This window comes from Crocuta crocuta, unplaced genomic scaffold, assembly GCF_008692635.1.
Source record: "Crocuta crocuta isolate KB4526 unplaced genomic scaffold, BGI_CrCroc_1.0 scaffold318, whole genome shotgun sequence".
Taxonomy (NCBI): domain Eukaryota; kingdom Metazoa; phylum Chordata; class Mammalia; order Carnivora; family Hyaenidae; genus Crocuta; species Crocuta crocuta.
In genome coordinates, this window is record NW_027531425.1 from 408,883 (window position 1) to 432,349 (window position 23,467).

Here is a 23,467-nt window from a genome sequence, read left to right on the forward strand (position 1 = left end):
TGATTGATCTATTAATTCCCAGCCAGAGTCTCAAACTGACTGGGAGCAGGACAGCAGGCTGTAAGCCTAGACAGAGGGATAGTCTGTGGCCGGCGCAGGGGGAGGGGTTGACTAAAGTAATTCTATCTTAGAGCCCAGACTGTGTCCTCTACTAAAGGGAATCAAGACCCCCAAAGAAATGGCTGATTCCACATCTGCTGCAGAATATAGAGCCTGGAACATTCTGTTCTGCCAGAAAGCAAGAAAGTTATCAGAGTTAAATGGGGTCATGTCAGAAGAACATGGGAGTCAGCTTAAAGGGATGCCTATTGACCAAAGATGAGAGAGGGTAGCATCCAAAGCAGTTAATAAATAATGACTGCAATGGGTTGAACCACATCAAGTACACAATAAATCTATGACTTCATAATGATATTCAGGAAAAAAAAATTATTGGGAATTAAGTATTTATCCAGCCTTTCCTGTATAACAGTCAATGTCCAGGGGGTGTGGAAAACATTAAACAAATTTGGCGATATTATCTACTTCATCTGGGTGTTGGGTAAAGGGAAGTTCATTATTTCTTTTGTGCATATGTAATAGCCCCACCATGACCAAAACACGGGCAATAGAGAACTTGAGCCCAGCGGCTTAGTGTTTAGGCAAGACCTCTGTCTATAAGACAGACTAGGATATAAGGGGCAATTTTAGCCCTGATGAGTTGAGCCAAGTGGAAGGATATACCGAGATGCCAAGTTGCAGAAGCACCATGGTACCCAGCACGTGACCTGGAATCCCAGGTCCCAGGTTGGTTGGTGGCATGGTTTACCCAGTGGTGGATCTGAGGCTGCTTAAAGAACTTACTTTTCGGTCCTAACTGCCTTAGGAACTGAAAAGTCTTGAAAATGGAAGCCTTATACAAGTTCAACTGAGAAGAGCTGAGGGAATTTAAGGCACGAGGAAGGTGGCAATGGCTAGCCCAGAAGAATGCAAAGAATAAGGGTAAAAGTCAAAATGGATTACTTTATCTAAAGCAACAAAAATAGACCTCCTCACTCCCTGGACTCACCCTTACCTGCATTTCAAGAGCACCCTGCACCACCAAGGGCAGCAGAATTAAGGCCACGGTGTTCTCCCCACAGTCCCCCTGTGAGCATCCAGACAGGAGCCAGCTTCAGCGCTCAGAATGCCCCGCCCTAACTACCGCTCAAGCAACCAGCTGGGAAAGCATTCAGAAAACCCGCATCCTGACACACCACTGCCAAACAACTTAAGCAGCAGAGAAACGGCCCATCTAAACAGCGATGCTGGCTGCCAGGAAAGTTTTGTAGGGACAATGAGCAGAGGAAAAGCAGATCCCTTGGGGTACCCTAAGATCCAGTCTCTTAGCTTCAGCACTTTCAAATGCAGAATCCATTCACCTCTGGGGCCCATGGAACTCCACAGGCAGGTTGTCTCCTTCCATCCCCTCAAAGATAAATGAGCCAGCGAGCTGGCCAGAAAACCACTCAGGGCATTACTCTTTAAAGAATCCTTATAGGGTCAAAGAGGAATGGGTCTACAGGCTGTGTGTATTCCCCACAGATGCTGGGGAGGATGTCAGAATCCCTTTCCAGATGTGTTTAACACTTTGTGGTCACCTGTATTGCTGTCACCGAGAATCAGTGCTTTGCTAAGGCCGACTCCAGCTCCTGGCTCTGGTTACCCTTAGCTGAGGCTGTCATCTGTACTGTGTGCCCTTACAAAGAGTCCTAAAAACAGCTCTTCATCTGTTCTTCCAAGACAAGTAATGTCTGCCAAAGAAACAGGGAGGCGGGGGAAAGGTTGAGGGAGGAAATACAATTAACTTCCTACCAAGATAGCAAGAAAAAGAAAAAGCTAGGAAAAGAATATGCGGGTTCACATTTATTTCCAAAGCTGGGTTAATATCCTTTCACTTTTGTCTACATGAACAGGTAATTGAAAACTGTTGCTGACAAAAAGAGAAAAAGAAGCAGGCCCAAATCCCAAAGTATAACTTTTAACATAGAAAACAAGAATTGGTGAGAATTCCATTTCCTGGTTACCGACCCCTCCCCCAACCCGCCACCCACGCCCCTGCCTCTAAGGATCAGAGCATTCTGTAGCTGACAACAGAACCCACGTCTGAATCCAGTGCAATTTCCAACAACCCAAACCTTCAGGCTGAGTTCTCCTGACCTTGAGATTGCTCCTCTAGCTCTTTGGTAAGAGAATGTACATAATCAAGAGTAGAGCCTCTCTGACCTCCCTAGTTGTATGAATTCAACTACTCGAGGTCCACTTTGTACACATCTCGGGCTCCCATGAGTGATTGTGACTCAGATCTAAGAATCCCCCAAATCTCAGAGGGCTAACGGGTAACCTTACAAAATCTGAAGATGTAAAAGGGAGAATTCAGTGGTGCTCGGAAGCTCCACCAGCCTAGCCTGCAAAGAAAAAAATCTACAAATAGAGTAACTCATGGATCCTAATTCTAGGTTTTAGTGTTTTGCTAGATGTCTCAGGGCACAACCTTAACCTTTCTGGCCTTTATTATTTTGCCCACTGAATGTAAGAAAACTAAGCCAAAGCAAATTTTGTAACCAAACCAAAATGAAACCCTCCAGGTAGTGTGACTACCATACTCGGGATACTAACCTTCCTTTGACCCAAAAATGACTGCCTGGAAATCAGCATCCCCAGAGCACATTTCATATCGAAACTGGAAATATGCTGAAGTAAATCAAGAAAGTCTAGAGCTTCCGTTTGAGGAAAACTAGATGTAGCAAAAACATGGGCTTTTTGCATAACTGGTACTGTCAAAGAGGCCACGCGGAGTAGAATTAAATATGACACACCCTTCATGTATGATCAAAGTGCCTCCTAACCTCAGATCAAGGCACCTTATATCACAAAACAGATGGCAAGAAATTAATAAATGTAAGTCTTTTCTCTGCTATCCCAATTACAGCCCTGTCAGTTCACAAACATGTTCTAGTGAACACTGGAGGAGTTTTTCTCTCTTTAAGAGTCCTCTCTCACTTCACCCTACTTAACAAAAGACCACACGCACTTAAAAAGGGGATGGAGGCAGGCCAGCTTCAGGACACATGCTGCACGGGGGAACTGACTGTCCCAAAGAGAGGGCTCTACACCCCTCTGACAAGTCCACAATAGACTAGCTAGACACAAGTGCCTGAAATAAGGAAGTCCATCAAGAAAATGAACAGTTGGCGAGATCGAGGCCTAAAGGGCTTGCAGCTGGTCTGGCCATTCATCAAAAACTCTGAATTTAAATGGAAGACACGTTCTGGCTGTGACATGTAATAAAACAACTAGAGCGGCAAAGGATCTTGATGTTGGTTTCCTTTCCACCCTATGCTCTCCTGCCAATGGAAGAGTGAGCGTGCCTGGGGTGTTCCTGGCACATCTGGGGTAGTTCCCACTCACACTGGTCAGCCTTTGGAATTTTCCACCTATTACAGGGTCACCATCCATCTAACATAACCCAGAATATCCAGACAAAAGCTCAGCTCCTTTTTGTAGTCTGGAGAGAAACCATCAAATCTGAAAGCCTGTGAACTTTCTCAGCCAGACGAGACTAGATATAGTAAAGATAATGGAACCAGATGCCAAAGGCCTAATTTCAGATTGACCCCTAGCCAGCTTTATGCTTCTGGATAACTCCTCTATTTCCTCTAGACTCTTATTCTCGCATCAGTAAGAGAGAAGTGGGCCTAATGGTCTCCCAGATTCCTTCTAATTCAGTCAGAGGTGGGGAGGAGTAGAAGGTAAGGTCAGAGAGGCAGAAGGGCCTGATCATTTAGAGAATGGAAAACCACTAGTGGGTTTGAACAGAGGAGTAACACGATCGCAGTTCCATCTGAGAAAGACGGCTCTAGCGATTGTGTTGCGAACACTCCAAAGAAGGCAAGCGTGAACACAAGAGACCAGACAGGAGGTTGCTGAGATGATTCTGGTAAGAGATGATGGCAGACAGGCCCAGGGGTAGCAGCTGTGGGGGGCAATGAAGGACAGAGTCTGGGACATACTCTGAAGTAGGGTCAACAGGACCCTAGGGGACAGGATCTTGGGAGAATCTTGGAACTATTACAGAATCTAATAAAGTCAAATGACACTAATATCCGGCATCCGCTGTGACATCCAGGATTTTGGGAGTTTGTTCACATCTGTCATCTACTGTCTCATACACTACCTGACACATAATGGGTATGTGGAAAGTGTTGAATGAATAAATGAATGTGGAATTAAACATATTCTGTAGCCAAAAGGTCCGCAGCTTCATCCATTGTCAGCAGACAAAAAGCATGTGGTACTAGACGGATTTTACTAACAATAGATCCCCTTCTCCTGGGTGAACCTTTTTTTGTAAAAAGCTCCCCTTTATAACTCACTTCATAGGAGTGAGTAGAAAAGCCCACCAAAAACTTCACATACTATAGCCGAACATCCAAACAACTTGGCCATTTCCCTAAGGGACCATGTGTATTCACCAAGTTTCACACCACCTCAACAACTCCCATCTAAAACACAGGGAGAAACATTTCATGAGTAATCTCATGTTTTTATGAATACTGAGTCATGAGGGTAACGAGAAAGGTGTAATTATGAATAATAATATTATTACAACAAGCAAAGCAAACACAAGCGAAATCTGTACTATTCCTATAGGACAAGTAAGTGCGCTACCCTTGACCGTGTTCCCCTACTTCTGTGGGGCTCAGTTCAGGAATTTGTACATTTTTCCGCCCTCATAGCACTGTGCTGCAAAAGGTGACAGTCCCAACTACAGAGGCTTCTCTGTCAAGGTGAGAGACCTTGAAAGTCCCAAGGTTCTTAACCCCCAGGGACCGACAGTGTGCAAAATAAAGGAGCAGAGAATTCATCAACAGGAAGAAATAATGACAAAGGTGTTTTATAAACCACATTCTGGCAGCAGATTTCTTGATTAAGGCATGGATCATCTTGAAAGGCTAAATTAAAACCCAACATTAATCAGGCAGTAGGTATGAAAAACATCTTATTTACCAAATGAGGGAGGAAAACAAGGGAAAAAGATAAGACACATAAAAGTGGTTGAGGCCAAATTACATTGTAAGGGAAGCTGCGACATTTGGGAGACCAAGCCCAGGACGGATTTGTCAGCTGAGTTGGAAATCATTTGATGTGACCTCAGACTAATTATTTAACTTCTGTGCCTCTGTCTCCCATCTGTGCCTGAGTCTCCCAGTCACTGTAGAGGACAGCAAATGATTTCAGCCCCCTCCTGTCTTAACAGGGATGTTATGAAGCTGAGATCATGTCTCTGGAAGCTCCAGGGGTTTCCTGGAGAAAGACACTCCACGAACAGAAGACAATGTCTTTAGTAAGATAATTAAGGGGTCAGACTGCTGTTAGAAACAGCCTGACAGTACGCTGGCTGCCAGCACCATGCCTCTGGAGCTGGGCGACCAAAATACTGCATAGAATGCCAAGCCTCTTTGCAGATAATGTCAGGAGCCCTATGTGTGAACCAAATCTCCCATACATAATAGCTACATTCAGACGTTTAATAAACATTCAGAGATGCTTTTAAATCCCCAGTATCTCCTTGACATGACCACACTGTTGCCTATTAGGAGATGGCGTGCAAGGTATGAAGTAGTGAAGACCTGTGATTGTGAACCCCCAGGCAAGTCCTGACCCTCAATTACTCCCTCTGTATAATGGGGCTAACATTACTGAGGATCAAATGAAGGAACATGTGAAATGTCACTGGCGCAGCCCGGGGCTCACAAAGGAGCCAAATAAGTGCTAAAGCCGTTCCCCCTCCCGGAGCTCTGCTCAGTAAATAACAAGTGCCATCAATCCTTTAATCACAGACCCAGAGAAAAATGAAACAGGAAAGGGTTCACCCATAAATATCTTATCTGCCTTTATTCTCTTATGACCTCTCGACTGGAGCCGAGTAAACAGGCTGACCTTCCATTAGAGTCACAATGTGGGATGTCCCAGGTAAGCCCAGCTCATAAACTCCAATTAGGAGGAGACTGGCTTTTCACGGACCATCCCAGACCTGGCCTACTCAGTGACAGAAGCAGATCCAGTCCTTTGTCCCTGCTTCTCAAAAAATCCATTACCAGGCACACATGGCTCCAGTGGGATGTCAGGTCATAGGCTTTCTATTCCGGTGATTGTGCTCTAAGAATAGAGCTTCCAAACACAGGGCAAATGGACTCACAAGGGCTGTGTGCATCTACTGTCCAAGTCACCATGTGAGGACTATTTAAAGCACAAGGTCAGCAAGCCCCCTCTGAATGGGAGACCGAGAAGGGGAAACCAGCAGGGTGTGTTCTTAACAGAGTCCTACAACTTATAAATATACTGTAATGTACAGAGCCCCAGTTTGGTCCCAGGACCCATCCTCACCAGTGAGTTCAGACACTTCACTTGGCTCCTTGTCAACCCCTGAGTAAGGAATGTCAAGTTCGTTTTACAAATGGAGGAGTGGAAAGCTCAGAGGGACAGATGTATACACGGCTAAGCATGCTGCTAATAACAGAAACGGCTAGAGCTGAGGTACGCCTCCACATGCCAGGCCCCTATGAGGCATTCCGCTAACCTCACAAGCTCCCTGCAGGTAGCCACTTATTTTGTGCATATTTGCCAATAAGAACACTGAGGTCCTGAGATATTATGCAATTTACTCAAAACGGTGCACCTCACGCAGCCAGGACCTGAACCCAGGTCTCTCTGGAGACCATAGCTTGTGGTTTGGGGTTTTGTTAGTTTGTATTTACTCCATTTCGCGTCTCTTGGGTTCTCTCTGCTAACTTAAGAACCCAAGGAGCCTATAATCCAAAAATACACTCTAAAGGATGTATATCAGCTTACTCTAAACATTATATCTCATGCCTTGTTACTGATGTCCAATTCTCTTTTGCCCGATTTGGTGGGCAAAGAGAATTAAGTAGTCCAAGGCCAAGAGCCATGTCTTTTGGGACAAAAACCAGACCATAATTCCAATCAACTAGACAAATTCCACAGCAGAGGAACCTTGACTGAAGATCAGGAGACCTTCGGCCTCCAATAAAGACTCACCGTTTCTCCTTCTCCTGTCCCGACCCCCCTTCACTCAGATGGCTTCACATACTCCGGATCTACACAGAAAATGACTCAGCACCCTGCCATCACTAAACCACAAAAGTTCTTTGGGGCCCCATCCATATGAAGATTTTATTCTGTGGAGCTATTTTCCTGCCCAGCCTCCCTGCTACGTCAAACTGTCAAATGTCCCAGAACATATCCAAAGTGACATCTCTGGGACTTACCATGTTCAACAGAATGGATCACAATTTGTCGGCTCTGAGGCAAGATTAATTCTCTAGGCCTCTTGCCTCCATGGCTCTTGCAGAAAATTATCTTCATTGGAATCTTTGGTGCCACTGAAATCACTGACAGCAGTTGGGGGGAAAGTCACACACAAAAATTCAGTAGCAAATATAAGCCAGAAAAAGTAAATGCGACACAGTCCAAACCAAACTGGGCAGGTTCTCACAATCCCTGGAAAATGATTTTACCTGAAGTCTGTACAACTCATTAAACTCAGCACTGAGAGGGGAGGGTCTATGGATCTACAGGGGCTGTTGGCAGTAGTAACTCGTGTGCTTTTCCAAGCCAGGTCTCCAGGGCCTGGCTCTGACACGGTTACCACTTCCATGGAGAAGCTGACAATAATTGTTTTCTCCCTCCCACCTCCCCATTGGATGAAGATAGCTAACTGGCATTTGTCTATCTAAGGAGACTACTGCAGCAGTGACATAGCATGACAGCTGGAAAATACAGGGACCTCACATAGTCAAAGCACATAGTAACCATGAACGGGAATGTGCTATTAACGAGGTTGGCAGTTGTCTGCTGTCCACGTTCTCCCTGTATTCATTTCGCTCAAATATCAATCAGATCAGGAGAGGGGTACAAGAAGAATGTGAGGTTCCTATGCATCACACTCTAGGGAGAAAAATTCTGACTTCTAGCAGGAGCGCCCTGGCTGCAATGTCTTTTGGGGCTGGCTGAAGGGACTAGTCATTCTGAGTAAGAAAGAAAGAAAGGAAATGAGATTTTTTTCCCCATTTACAGAAATGAGGAAGTATACTGGTTTATATACAGATCCCATCCCTTTCAGACAGTCTGCTTGCAGGTAATGCCATGATCGCAGGCTCTCCTTGAAGAAATCTCATCTCCTATCAGGCTCTAATTAAAGACCTGCCCTTTGGGGCACCTGGCTGGCTCAGTCAGAAGAACATGAGAGTCTTGATATCTGGGTCATGAGTCCAAGCCTCAGGTTGGGTAGAACTTACTTAAAAATACATAAATAAAAATAAAATATATTTTTTAAAAAGTGTAACTTATCAAAAAATAAATAAGTAAAAACATGTCCTTTGTAAATGTTGACTTAGAGCTGTTGTCAGTGTTAGACCATAAGCATATATGATGGGGGCTGGATGTATATCACCTTACTATACCCGGCCTCAGTAACTGCATAAAAACGATCACTCCATCATAGTGACAGTGACAACACATAGCCCAGCTAATACCATTACCATCTCAATCCTGTGGGAAAATCCTACCTGGAAACATTCCTCGCTATCAATCACATGATCAGACAGGGAAGGTGGGTGACTGGTCCAACTTCCAGACATTGATATATTCAAATCAGTCAGTAGCCACTGAGCAACTAGAAAGCGATCGGCACTCTACCATGGCTATGATAGATGTCACACATTTCTATTCCTAGTCTTTCACTTTCAAAAGCAAATCAGCTTCAACCCCACCATGAAAGACTGAACAACAAATCAAAGAATTCTTGAACTGCTGAAGAAGCTTTAGTCGAGTCAGTCAAGGCACCCCTCTCTTTCTCGGGAGCGAAACCACTCAGAATGAAAGCAGCTGTTCCATCTACCGCGGACATCCAGATCATCCCTGCGGAAGAAGCAGAACAGGTGGGAAGTCTGCTTCCCCAGGCTTGGTCTACTCTTTCCCTCCATATCCACCACCCTCCCCCCTCTCTTTAAGTTTATTTATTTTGAGAGAGCAAGATCAGGGGAGAGGTAGAGAGAGATGGAGAAAGAGAGAATCCTAAGCAGGTTCTGCGCTATCCATGGAGAACCAGATATGGGGCTCAAACTCCAGAACGATGAGATCATGATCTGAGCCGAAATCAAGAACCAGATGCTTAACCAACTAAGCCACCCAGGAGCCTCTCCATATCCCCTTGAAAAAGAGAGCCACCCCCCACCCCCTCAGCCTGAGACACAGAGAGTGTAAAATGTTCCATCACAAGACGAAGGTCTAGAGGATACCAGCAGCTGTCACAAGTTTCCCTATGACTTGAAGCCTCTTGGCTCTAGCCTGGGGCAGCTGGAGTCCACATCCAGAAGCACCTTGTGTCCTGTTCCTCTCTGCTAGAGCCCCAGCTAAGAATAGCACCCCATTCAGGCTGCTGTGTACTCACTCATCCTTTTCACTTGCTGTTTTCTCTTCTATATGCACAAAAACTTGTTCTTGTACATTCTCCAAGGTAAATGAAAATATTTTTAAATAAGCACAGAGAAAAAGTTTTATTCCCTGTCCAGTCTACAGAAAAGGCACTGCCTGGAGGAATTCCACTCCACAGCTGAGTGTCGCAGAAATCGCTGGTGCACAGCCTTCCTCTCTAAAGCTCCAAACGTTCAGAAATGCTAATCCACTAGAGGTATGTTTAGGATACCCAGTACCTGCCCAGAACCTCACCTCTGTGCATGTCCTAAATGTAAAGAACAGAAGACCATAAAAATGGTCTCCTTTTATTAGTCTGAGCCATCTGAAATAACCTACAAAATGACAATTTCATGAGGTTTAACCTAATAGGATCCTTAAAAGCATTATCAGACATTTTGCTGAAGAAAGAGTGCAAACTCCATCATTTCCTGGGTGGCTCCACCCCAAGGCCACTTCCCATTAGTCCTTAGTAACAAAAACATTTGGCAAGAAGGTTAAAACCAATGGAGCACCTTGTAAGACAGGAGGCCTGGCCTTGGTAATAAACATCCTTTTACTCACTCGTGCCACATCTGTATGCATATGCATATCCATTCCTAGCCCTCAAGAGCTCACAAGGAACAAGCAAGTCAACGGGCAAATACGACACAGCATGGAAAATGCTACTCTATGGACAAGCTAGCTTACAACAATTCTTACACTGACTCTGCCTGGCTGTTTGTACGTGGGCCTCACCAATCAGATAATGCAACACTCGGGGCCAGGAACCATGTTCTCTTTGTCCTTGAATCTCCAGCATTAACAGAGTTTATGTATAGAAGTTGGTGCTCAGTGGTATTTGTTGAATGACTAAATGACCTTTAGAGGTCAAGTGAGCTCTATAAGACAAAGTGAGTATGCAGTGTTTCTGTTATGAACTTTAAGGTTCTTATATTTCAGACCAGACTGCTAATTATAGCACTAGACAGAGAACAGGAGGCTTCTGACTATAGAACTAGAAAGAAAAGCAGAAAAAAAGGGGGGAGGAGAGCACTATTCTTTATAATCAAAATAAGTCTGAAATTACAGACTAAAGTCAGCTCCTAGCTGGGAGTGTAGCAACATCTTTTTCTCTCTCAGTTTAACATCTTTTGATTTCAATGGATTTTCCTTACTTTACACGTATAAGACCATCAAGGGCAAAGGAAATGAAAGGTGTTTTGTGAACTAAAGCAAAGAGGACAAACCGAAACTACTTTCCCACTTTGTCTTTTGGGAAAGGAGTGTCCACTGGAGGTGCAGGGGAAGTGGTATTATTCCCTCTGGGGTTGGGGTGCCTTTTATGGGTTCAGAAAAAGCCGAGAAAAAAAACCCTCATATGGGCCCCAAAATAGGTAAATATATGTTGAATTAAAGGATCCAGAGCAGGGGAGAGATTAGGCCGGCTGCCAGGCAGTCACAGTTGAAGGAGGTAAAATACACACACACACACACAATGTCTGCAAAACCCCTCCCAGACTTAAAAAAAAAAAAAAAGTCACTTGCATCACCTTTTACACTTATAAAGCAATCATTTCTAAAAGAAACAGCAGGAAGAAAACTAGACTCAAAAAAATTCTTTCAGAGTTGAGTATTTTGATGTTGGCTGAAGAAATCTTTGCCTCTCGTCACATAATCAAAGCTGTGGAAAAGGGCAGCATAGATCTCTTCCTGAGACGAAATATTAGATTGACTTCTAAAGGAGAGAGACTGGCCTGAGCCCCATGCTGCTTTGGAAGTAGGGGGAGTCTTTATCCTAATGAATTGGTCTCATCAATTTCACTGCACATTTGATCCTAAGACCCTTTGTAGGCCTGATGACACAGGGAGACTCTTAAGTGAGGCTGTCCCCAGGGTGGCCCACTCCACCACAGCCACCAGCAGACAGGAAAAGGCCATTGGGGAGAATCTTATTTTATTATGTAAATCACAGGAAGCCACATTTAGCATCTTCTCCCCTGCACAGCATCCCTTTCAATCCACTGGCCACCAGCAGCAGAGGAGGAAGTCTGTCAACATAAGTGAAAAGGACAGGGCTGTCCACTCCCGTTGGACAGCCAGGGTCCTCCACAAGCACCTAGCTGAACGCTCACAGTTAGGTTTCTCTTTTTGTCTCTTCAACCCAGTTCAGTCCATTACCTCCAAGGAATGTAAATGGCAACATAAATGGCAGAGGGTTGAAGTCACAAAAGCCCTGTGGGGAAAGAGAGTATAGACTTTAAGTCAGATTTGGAATCCCGAGTCTCAGCTCCTAGGATCTATGTGACCTCAGGCATGTGACTTAATTTCTCTAAGCGTCAATCTCCCCTCCATAAAAATGAAGATAATAATATTAATATCCACCTTCCAAGGCTCTTGTGAGGATTATGTTTTTTGGGAGCTGCTAAGGCCAGTGGTTTTGTGAGGGCTGTTTGACTTCACTCTGGTCAAATATGAAACTGAACAATGATCCAGATAAGGCCCAGGCATGGACAATTTCTGCCTGTGTGCATGGCTATGATGCTGGCATTTCAGGGAGCCAGCTCTATGAGTTTAAGGCCAAAGTGGAGGAGCCTTCCACCATGATGGACACAGCACATTCCCATGGACATGACCCACACCACTCCAAAATTCTCTCCCTACTCTAGAATTCCTGAGTTAGCCAACTTTATCCAGCTCAGGATAAAACCCATAGGCTGCCAAGACCAGTCAATGTCTTTCTTTTCAAAGAACATAAAGTAATCCAAGAAGGATCCAGAGAATTCATTCTAACATGAAATCAGTCTTGCTATTAAATAAAATCACCCTCTTCAATCAAAATCTACAGCCTTGTCAAGACATCTGTCAAAAATTATAACTGCTGCAGACAAGCAGAAAAAAACGGCCACACAGCAGCATAAAATCCCTTTGGCTGAAAAGTACATCAAGAATTCTTTCACTGAACTTCTAGGCCAGAGTGTCTGTATTAATTTAAAGCTGCGAACCACAAAATTAGCTACTGTTTTTCTTTTGCGAAGGGGGATTAGAGAAGGTGACTTGTAAATACTCTCTTCTTTCAACCTACAATACAGGGATGAGTCTGATGTGCAGACTTAGCCCTGCAGAGAAACTGTTTGCCAGCTCATGCATGTTTTTTTGTTTGCTGTTGTTGCTGCTGTTCCCCACCCTCCTGACCAAGAGACCCACAGACTAATGTTGTTTTTTGTTTGTTTGTTTGTTTTTAGATTCATTTCTGTCTGTGAGTGAATTCATAAAGACAAAGTCTGTGGTATCTGCTGGATCCCCAAAGGGTGGAAAGACAAAAGACCACAACTCTCTCTTAACTTCACCTCAGAAACAATCTCATGGCAACAGCTCAGAAAACTACTTCCGGCATCACTGCTCCAAAGCGGAGCCCCTCTGCCCTCTGCCCAGCTCCCAGCCCAGGCCCTGGGGACCCACACTGCTGTTTATATTGGCACCTGCAAGCAACTTGTTCACACACATCCAGACTACTGGAACAAGAGAGTTCAGAAGGGCCCTCCAACAAGTGAGGGAGCAAGTGACCAGGGAGAAAAGTGTCAGGCAAGATCTGATGTCCCGCAGTAGCTCGTTTTCACTGTCACTTTGGCTTTACCGCACCACCTGCCAGAAGCTATTCAAACACTGAGCAACTCTGGTTCCCAGAAAGCCAAAAGTAAGGGTCAGTTTCTCCCTCCAGGCAGCCTCTTTAGACTCAAGGGCTCCTTTTACCCTGTCTAGAGAGACCCATAATCCCTAAAGAAGCCACGTTCTGAAAACAAACTGTACTCGTTACTCAACTCTTCAATGATTAGGCCTTCTCCCACATCCTTGCTGGCCTCCAAACATTCCTCATCTGTAAGAAGGAATGATAACACAACATGCTTTGTTGTGTCTTCTTCCAGAGTAGTGGAGATTAACTGAGAAACACACGCTTAGCACAGTGCCTAACACATAGTAGTAGTCAGTAAGTTAGTTATTATTGAGATTACTTTTATTCTTCTAAAAATGAGGTATAGTTATTATTAAGAAAGTATCTTCCTTTAAAAAAGAAAAGAGAAAAAGAAAAAGAAAGAGGAAAGGAAAAGGAAAGAAAAAAGAAAAGAAATCTTCGTGAAAGGCATGTTATTCTAACCAAGTATAAACATTCCACAGTCAATTTTCAGTTTCTCGCACAAACAGAAAAAACAGGTATATGACAAAAAAAATCCTAAACAATAGGGGCACCTGGGTGGCTCAGTTGGTTAAGCACCAACATCAACTCAGGTCATGATCTCAGGGCTGGTGAGTTCGAGCCCCGCAGCAGACTCTGTGCTGACAGCTCAGAGCCTGGAACCTGCTTCGGAATATGTGTCCCCCAATCCCGCCCCTCCCCTGCTCTGCATGCTATGTTTCTCTCTCAAATATAAATGAACATTTTTTTAAAATCCTAAGCAATAGGCATTCTTAAGATTCTTATTTAGAATTTGAATACATTAGGTGAAGTGGTTACACACGTAGATCCACTTATCAAGAAAGAGTTGTCTGGCACCAACTATGTGTAGAGCACTGCACTATGTATAACATACACACACACACACACACACACACACACAGGTTTTTAACACTTCTGAGCACCTATATGGGTCAGGCACTATCTTAGGCACTAGAGATTCACAGATAAATAAGACATGGCCTTCACCTACTCTACACTGCGCTGACTGGGCTGCTGGCAGCCCCTTGCCTTGTGTGTCCATCCCGTCAGCCAGGCTGGGGGCTCCCCCGGGGCCCGTAGTCTGTTCATAACAGACATACTCATAATCTTAATCATATGTTAAATTATTACATAAACTGATTAAATAGGAGTACAAAAAGGTATTTCTATGAAAAATAAGTTAAATGCTTTGGAAAAACTTGATGAAGACAAGTTGCCAAAAACAAATTGTTGATAAATTAATTAGGTGTGGGCGAGACAATGGTAAAACACTGTAGTGGTGGAGCTTAAAAAATCTGGAACCAGTATGCATTTTATTTCTGAAATGTATTTAAGAACCCACTTCACTTAAAGAAAGTAAAACTGGGGGGCGCCTGGGTGGCTTAGTCGGTTAAGCGTCCGACTTTCACTTAGGTCATGATCTCGCGGTTCGTGGGTTCGAGCCCCGCGTCAGGCTCTGTGCTGACTGCCAGCTCAGAGCCTGGAGCCTGCTTCAGATTCTGTGTCTCCCTCTCTCTCTGACCCTCCCCTGCTCACGCTGTCTCTCTCTCTCTCCTAGAAATAAATAAAACATTAAAAAAAAATTAAAAAAAAAAAAGAAAGTAAAACTGGAAATCACAGATAATGTGTTAAGGGTGTACTTTTTGAATGAAAGTCAACAGAACTCCACTCAGAAGACCCACACCAGAAGAAATAGCCCTGGCCCACATCAAGAGACCTATGAATGTATATACATTTATATATTCTTAAGTTAAAATGCTTAGGGATTGTATCTACCTTCTTTTTTTTTTTTTTTAAGATTCTCTGCTTTAACTGACTTTCAGGATTGACTGACCAACAACGGGTCCAGTTGGCCCACATAAGAAAGTGTTCCCTCTATATATGCCAGTTTCCCTTAGGTTGATAGCAAAATGACTTTATATTCCCTTGGTCCAATCTAACTAGGTAACAGAGAAAGCCGGCCTAGGATTTTATAGAAAGGACCTGTTAAATACCTCTCATATGGAAACCGTGCGGGTAGAACACGGAATTTTAGCCATTTTTCCAGAGACCAAGATGCTAATTCTTGTTAAGCATGAGCCACACATATTACTCACAGCCTGAAGCATAGCCCAAGAGATGAGGGTTGCCCCCAGTGCCACCTCGGTTTTGGCCAGGGGTCTGGACACAGCCCACTGGCTGATTCAACATCTGATGTTCCAACCTGGCATGGAGAAAATGCCTCACGTGACACTTTATTGAAAGAAAAGGCACAGGTACCAACTATCAAGGAGTCTCAAGGGGTGAGCTCCCTTGCCAAGACCCTTGATCACCAGTCTAACACGCTTCTGTTTATTTGCATAGAACGCTAGATTTCTATGCCACATGACAATTCCAGGCACTGAAACTGAAGCAGCATCATTAGCTTCTCACTGGAGCTTTATGCCATCAAGATGCAATCTGTCAAGGGAGACTGCACAGGGCCTCATGTCAAGTGCAGTCTGCAGCTCAGAAAGCAAGTGGAAAGGGAGGCTTCAGCGGAGTTTCAGTTACCTGACAATATTCTTTAAAAAGAGATTTAACATGTAGAGGATTCCATTGATGGAGAGAAAAATACCAACCCTCCCCTTTTTTTTTTTCTTTAAAGACAAGAGATTGGTATGAGAGGAGGGAAAAGAAGTGGGGGAGCCTTTGTATATTGAGAGCTGAGTTTATTTTTACTCTCTCTGCCAACAGAGGCACGGTAATTCTATAAGCATCATTTAACTTTCTCCCTAGAAACAAAACAGAGTAAGACAGTTAATGCTTTGCATTCTCCATCTCCAATTCCAACTCCAGCATCACTTGTTTTTCCCCTAGAAAATTAAATTGAGTCTCACAGAATGGCACCCAAACGTGTGATTTCAAAGGCAGATCCCAAAACTGATAGGATCCTCAGTGAGAGCATGAGCTATTTTCCATTTCAATTCAGAGTCAGAAAATCTGTGGGTCGCATTTTCTTCATTAGGGACAAGCCTGGATAACCTCTAGGGTTTCTCTCCTTTCCAAAGGAATTAAAAAAAAAAAAAAAAAAAGAGTTTCAATTACAGCTGTTGAATTTTAAGTCAGGTATCGGCAAGAAATTCCTAATTTGAGAGCTGTCAATCAGCGGAACAAGTTCCAAAATAGGTTGTGGAATCTTCTTCCCTAAAGACAGTTAAAAATAGCCCAGGCAGCCATCTGTCTTGCTAGGGTGCAGCCCTTCTAGGAGGCGGGTGACAAAACAAAACCCTGCTTCCCTCCACAGGAGAGAAGTGATGAGCTCCGGATGGAAACAGGGGAGGAAAGAAGCCCATTTGGGCCCAGGTAGAGCTGCGGATGAGGCAGTGGTGACTTCCTGCGGCAAGGGAAGCCCAGGGCTGCCGAGAGGAAAATACTAGGGGGACAGGACAGGAAATAACCACACAGCTCAGCGCCCTCTGGGGAGAGCTGAGCCAATCTGCTTCCTACTTGTGGCAGCTCCATTTGGGCCCGGAGACCGGGAGCTCAGCCACAGAACCTTGGGGAGGGTGTTAACTCCCCTCCCCAGTTCCCAAAAGGGGGTATACATGAAGCCAAAGTGGAAGACGGGAACTGTCAGATAAATCCAAGATCTTCCCAGGTCACCAAGAGCACACATGGAGCACCTCCAAAAAGTTTTCTTTTAAAATACAGCCCTTTTGTTTCGTGGCCATCTGTCATCCTACCCACTTCCTGCATTTCTTTCATTGCTACAGAAAGCTCTCTTGGGGCATGAAACGGAACGAAACCTTCATGGACTTTTAAAAACCTAACTCCAATGGGAAATGCCAAGAGACAGCATTGGTACGGCCTGTAACCTCTGCAAAATTGCAATTGCCCCTCTCCCTGCAGACACGAGCAGGCCTTTGACTGCCCCCCCCCAACCCTGTGCAACCACCACAAATGTCCGCACTTGGGGCTTTCAACTAAGTCTTTGTTCCCAACACTGTGTCTTCCCACAGCACACTGGAGTCAGCCACGTGGCGCTGTCAACATGGGCCTTTGGGTAACCAGCTTTGTCGGTAGACAAAACACAGGAAGCCCAGTGTTTCTAAGCCCATACAGGGCAAGGGGCCCCTGCAAAGGAAAAGAGGAGGGCAGCGACCAGGGACTGACTGAGCTGAGGTAGGCAGCACACTTAAGATGGAGGAGAGGGATGGCCACCAGCTGTTGAGAGCCAGGCGTGAGGGAGTACAAGGCAAAACCTGTGCCTGAGGCTCAATTCTTCAAAAAAGAATTTTCTCTGGCTGGGGTTGCCAGCTAAGGGGAAACTTGAAGCTCAAGCATGTAGCCTGGTGATTTTTCTCCCCCTTCGGCAAAGCCAATGAAATTTGCAAAGATAACTGGAAGAAAATCAATACTGCAGGGCCCCAGATTTAAGATGAGCTTTTGCAGAAAAGAAACCCGAGTCTGTTCTGTCCTTGCAGCTGTCCTAGGTCAGATGAGATAAGGCTTTTACCCTAACAGAAGGTACCAGACTTATTGAGAAGAACAAGGAGATAATGGACATGAAAGGGCCCTGTAAGTTCACATAGCCCAAAACAAATGAATGAGATTATTATCAATGCTAAGAGCATCTGGGCTGTCATCAGACTGAGTGGCTAAATGGGAGCAATGTCACCTAGAAAAGCAGAGACCACATTCTGGGCCATCTCCTGTGGCCACTCTAGGAGCACAGCTAGGGCACCATCTTCTTCTATCCTGCTGGTCTTGGGGCAAAGCCACCTATGAAAAGAATCAGGCTCCCTCCCTTCTTTTGCTGGATGCTACACGATACCTGGCCAGAAACCTCAACCATCTGGAATGTGCTGGACACTGTGGTCAAAATCCAGAACTTGGGAACAGCATATTGGGAAGTGTCTCTCCACAGAATCTAACAGGTGCAAAGGGATGGCTCTACCCAGGACCCGCCCTATGAAATCCAGGGTTTGCTCCTTTTTCAGAGCTGGAGTCTTCAATACCTTCAGGATTCATTCATCAGATATGGGGTTTGGACTGCTTAAGACCTTAGGGAATTGCAACTAAGCAGCAGAGAGCCAGTTTCCAAGGAGAAGACTGAGCAGATAATGCAGGAATAGGGCTTCCTCTAGAGGTCGTCCCCTCCACCAGCCCATTGCCTCGCACCTACCCTTTGCAGACTACAGGGAAGCCAGTACAGACAGGTAAGCAGGTGTCCTGTTCTTTGAGCTCTGCTGGCAAGGAGAACCCATATGATCTTTCTATAGCCTGGAGCTGGTAAAAGAAGGGAAGGAAGGAACTAACAATGGAGTAACCAACCCACCAGCTTCCCATTCATTCTCATAACTCAACACGGCAAGGCTGGCTGGCTGCTTGCCAGCCAGTATTCTCCCTAAAAGGATAGAGCTGAAAAGGCTGTCAAATCAGAGTGTGGGACAATAAAAGAGTACTAGACTAGACATCAAAAGATCTTGGTGGGGGGGGGAGATTAATTAATGCAAAGGAACAGGAAGGAACTTTGGGGGTATAGAAATGTTCAATACACTGAATATGATTGTGGTTACACAGTACGTACATGGTCAGAACTCACTGGACTGTAAGTTTAAAAATGGGTGCACTTTAGAGGCACCTGGGTGGCTCAGTCAGTTAAGCATCTGACTCATGATCTTAGCTTAGGTCTTGATCTCAGGATCGTGAGTTCAGGCCCCACATTATGCTACATACTGGGCGTGAAGCCTACTTTAAAAAATAAATTAAAAAATAATAAAAATAAATAAAATGTGTGCATTTTATAGTATATAAATTATATCTCAAAAAAGTTTGATAGATTGAAAATCTTCATTCTAAATTCTATTCTGTCTTTGCTAACTGTGTGACCTTGGACAAGTCATTTAGTCTACCTAATGCTTCAGTTTTCCCATCTGTTAAACAGGGTTAATAATTATTGCCCTGCTTACTTCACATGATTTTTAAGGTCAAATGACATCATATATATGAATTCACATCACAAAGTACAAGATACTAAACAAATATGAGGCACTTGTAATTAATGTTTATTCTACAACATGTGGGACATCCCTCGCTGTACATTTCCTGATAATCTTAAGTCACGAAGGGGAAATTCTGTTTTATATAATTGCTGATGATTCAGAAATTTTTCCCATGGAAAACCTTGACCTGAGAATTCTTTCTGCTTGCTTCTGGCTATCTGCTTGCCTACCTCTTCACTATGTAAATGAAATTTATTGTGGGTGCATAGGCCCTTCTGGCTCCCACAGATAAGTACCCCAACATGGAAGCACAGACTCCGGACACTGCTGCTTGACCAGAATGCGGGCGCCACCACTGATACCATTCTGAAACTGTGGACTCTTCCCTTCCTGGGGAAACTCGTGAGTTGGCATTTTATGCACTGCCACAGAGAGCTCCTCGTAGAAGGACAAAATGGAGAGAAACACAGAAGCCTGGGCAGTTAGTACAAATCTACCCAGCTGGGAGGATTAGCTAAAAGGGGCTGAGATGATCTAATCCAACTACTTCATTTAAATAAACTAAGAAACTAATTCCCTGACAAGCCAGGAGTTCAAAGGCACACAAAATTGTTAGGTAGGTTCCGATGTAGATGCTTCAACCTCTCCACCCACCCCATCCCCCGCCCAGATATAATCACTTTCCCTAAGACCCTCTCCTTTCCCCAGTGACATCTAGGAGCCTTAGACCCTTATCAAAAGCTCTAACTGCAGGGGACTGGGGGATGGGGGGGCTGGGTGGCTCAGTAGGTTAAGTGTCCAACTTTTGATTTCAGCTCAACTCACAGTTCATGAGTTCGAGCCTTGTGTTGGGCTCTGTGCTGAGAGTGTGGAGACTGCTTGGGATTCTGTCTCCCTCTGTCTCTGCTTCTCTCCCGCAAAAGTAAATAAACTTAAAAAAAAAAATACTCTAATGGGAAAAAAATGTGATCACACACTAATGTATAAATAAACAAACAGCGCTTTTGAGTAAGGTGAGGGAAGAGACCGTTTTTAAACCGGTCAAGCTAATAGCGAAAGAGAGGTCATCAGCCTAACCTCACACAGGGGCCCTGACAAGAGCCCCCAAATCACACCCAACAGCTGGTTTTCTACCCAGCCTTAGGCGAATAGAGAACTAAAGCTTGAAACTCTTCCAGGTCAGTTCAAGTGGGCTTACAAAGAAGTTCAAGTGGGCCTGCAGAGCTCAGGTCTTATCTGCAAGCCTGCCTATCGTCCTCTAGAGCCTGCGCCTCGTAAGCGGGAACACTGTCCCACGGAAAGGTGTGTCCCACGTCTTGCCTAAATGGAAATCAGAGCTCCACACACGCCCTGGCATTCTTGCTTGCAAATGCTCCTTTCCAATCCATATCTTAAGAATACCATTCACTCTGGTTTCACCTGGCGGAGAGAGAAAACAAGTCTTACATCGGTCCACTTTTCACCCAGTCAAAGCCACCATCATCTCTCTCACTTGATTCCCGCCAAGAGTCTTGTAACTGGCACCCTTCCTTCCATTTTTTACCGTTAACATCTATTTTCCCCACGGTGAGCAGTGTGATCTGTAAAAAGAACAAATCTGGGAGCCTGGGTGGCTCAGTTGGTTAAGTGTCTGACTCTGGGTTTCGGCTCGGGTCATTATCTCCTGGTTCATGAGTTTGAGCCCCGCATGGGGCTGTGGGCTGACAGTGCAGAGACTGCTTGGGATTCTGTCGCCCTCTTTCTCTGCCCCTCCTCCACTTGCTCTCTATTTCTAGAGAGAAAGAGAGANAGAAAATCCAATGTGTTACTCCCCTGCTCAAAGTCCTCCGGGGGCACCTGGAACCACATGCAGAGTGAGCGCCATGCTCTCTAGGCATTGTGTGGTCTGACGCTGCCTGCCTGTTCCCCCTCACTCCAGACCCTCCCCCGCTGCTCTCTGCCTCGTGGTCACACAGACCTTCTTTCTGTTCCTCGGGCACGCACAGCTCTGTGCGCCTTCAGACCTTAGCACCTGCTGCCCCCTGTGCCCCCAGACCTGCCGTTGGCTGGCTCTTTCTCCCCACCCCATGGCCAGCTCAGATGTCACCTCCAGCAGGCCTTCCCTGGCCGCAGCTGGGCTAGGCAAGCCCCACCTCTGCCTGCCACTCTGAGCATACCACCTTAGCTTTATTTCCTTCACAACACTTCACTTCCTGAATTTAACTGATCCATGGGTCTACCATGTATTTCTCCCACCAGGATCAGAGCTCTGTGAACGCAGAGTTGCTCATCTTGTTGATAACTCTATCGCCAGCACCAGGCCAGAGCCTGGCACGTAGTGGACCTGCATCGCTACATGTCGAGGACATGAATGAAAAAATGAAGGAATAAATATTTTCTATACAAATTGAACTGACTGTGTTTTAAGGAAGGGCCGAGCCCTCTGGTAAGCCCCATGGAGACGGTGTCGTAGGTCCTGCCTGCCCTCACAAGAAACGCCAACAATGGCATATGCTTCACTAACAGGGAAATGTAGGTAGAAGATGGAACGTGAGATCATGTGCCTCCATCAGGCATTTCCCTAATTAATCATCGACACTCATAGGCGAAGATCCCCATAGCACCAACTCTAGCATCGATCTGAAGGAAACCTATTCATTTCAGCTGACAAAAACATGCTGTCATTTTCATTTCCATGACAAAGCATGCCAATGTAGCAGAAATATTTTGATTGATTGAACATCTTTCTTGCAATTCAAGTGGCAATTGATCAGCTCACCAAGGGACAAATAGTCCAACAACTCAAGTCAAAAGCAGGAAGTCTTTTCTTTCATTACTTACAAGACATAAGAAAGGCACTGAGAATTCAGGAAATTACTAATATTTAAAATTTTCTTTTAGGAGACACTAAACCGTGACACTGTCACCCATTTTGTTTGGAACAAGGAAAGATACCTACATGCGTGTGTGTGTGTATGTGCGTGTGTGTGCGCACACATGTATCTATAAATTAGACAACAAGCAACCAGAAGCACTGTAATAGCCCACTGTACTGCCTGCAGAACGTCAACCCCAGGCCAGTAAGGCATCTCCATCCAACACCACCTTGGTTCCTGGCCCCACAGACACCAAATGAAATAATAGAACTGAAAGCACTCTGAGTCTCTGAAAACAAGCTATAGAAATATTTTAAGGAGGGAAAAAAAAAAAGCACCCACAAATACAGTCTCTAAGAGGAGGGAAAAAAGGATGTTGCATAAAGAGAGAGTCAAGGTGTTAATTGTTGAAGAGTCCTTCAGGTTGAAGAGAGCCGTCCTCTGCGTCCGGAGGCCACCCAGCTCTGCTTTTCAAGGATTGGCAGTGATCAGACTCCCTCTGCAATAGGCTGTTTACTCAGTGGCCCTTCTGACAGCCAAAATGCTCGGAGCTGCTCAGGTGCTCAGGCTTGGGCTGGGCCAAGCAGGTTTCTACCACACCCAGGTTTCAGCTTTGGTAGAAAATGAAAATGGCCAAAGAGTTTTAATGAGTTGTTAATGATTTAAGTATGCACAGTGATATGCTTGCAAGATAAGACAGAAGGAATCTAACCAAGAATACAGTCAACTTCGATGAATGCAGTTCTGCAAGCCCCCCAACCCCTCAGCCTCCCCCCCATAAAATTAGGAAGCTTCCAAAAAAGAGCTAAGGCTGGAAGATCCTACGCCTCGATACCCTCTCTGAAGAAGCCCACTCGTCCCCTTCCTAAAAAAGCACTCTATTCTTTTCTCTAAACTCTCCTGAACAGAGTATTCAATAGCCTTCCTTTGTATTTTCAGCTTATTGCTCCGCAAACACCTGGCTTCTGCCTGAGGTCAACTGCTTACTGAGGACAGGACTAAACTTGAGTTGTTTCTTGTAGACAAAAGTACAATGGCGGCCGTTAAGACCACCTACTTGAAAGAAAACTAGTTTTAAGCTGATGAATAAACTCCATGCTTACATGTTCTCACACTTGGTACATATTTCTAAAACACCCCAGTAGTTGTACCTAAGTGGCTCAGTTGGTTAAGCGTCTGACTTTGGCTCAAGTCATGATCTCACAGTTTGTGAGTTCGAGCCCCACGTTGGGCTCTGTGCTGACAGCTCTGAGCCTGGAGCCTGTTTCAGATTCTGTGTCTCCCTCTCTCTCTGCCCCTCGCCTGCTCACAATTTGTCTCTCTCTTTCAAAAATAAACATTAAAAAAAAAAAGTTTAAAACATCCTAGTAAGATAAGAGGTGGGTAAATGGTTCCCTTGGTTAACTGAGAAGGAAATGAAATGAAAAAAAGAAAAA

The 23,467-nt window shown here is 44.8% G+C and overlaps 1 protein-coding gene across 9 annotated transcripts in view; it reads right to left on the reverse strand.

Annotated features, from left to right (window-relative positions):
- SRGAP2 (SLIT-ROBO Rho GTPase activating protein 2) overlaps nucleotides 1-23,467 on the reverse strand; it is a 243,244-nt gene that overhangs the window by 198,612 nt on the left and 21,165 nt on the right. The window lies entirely within an intron of this gene.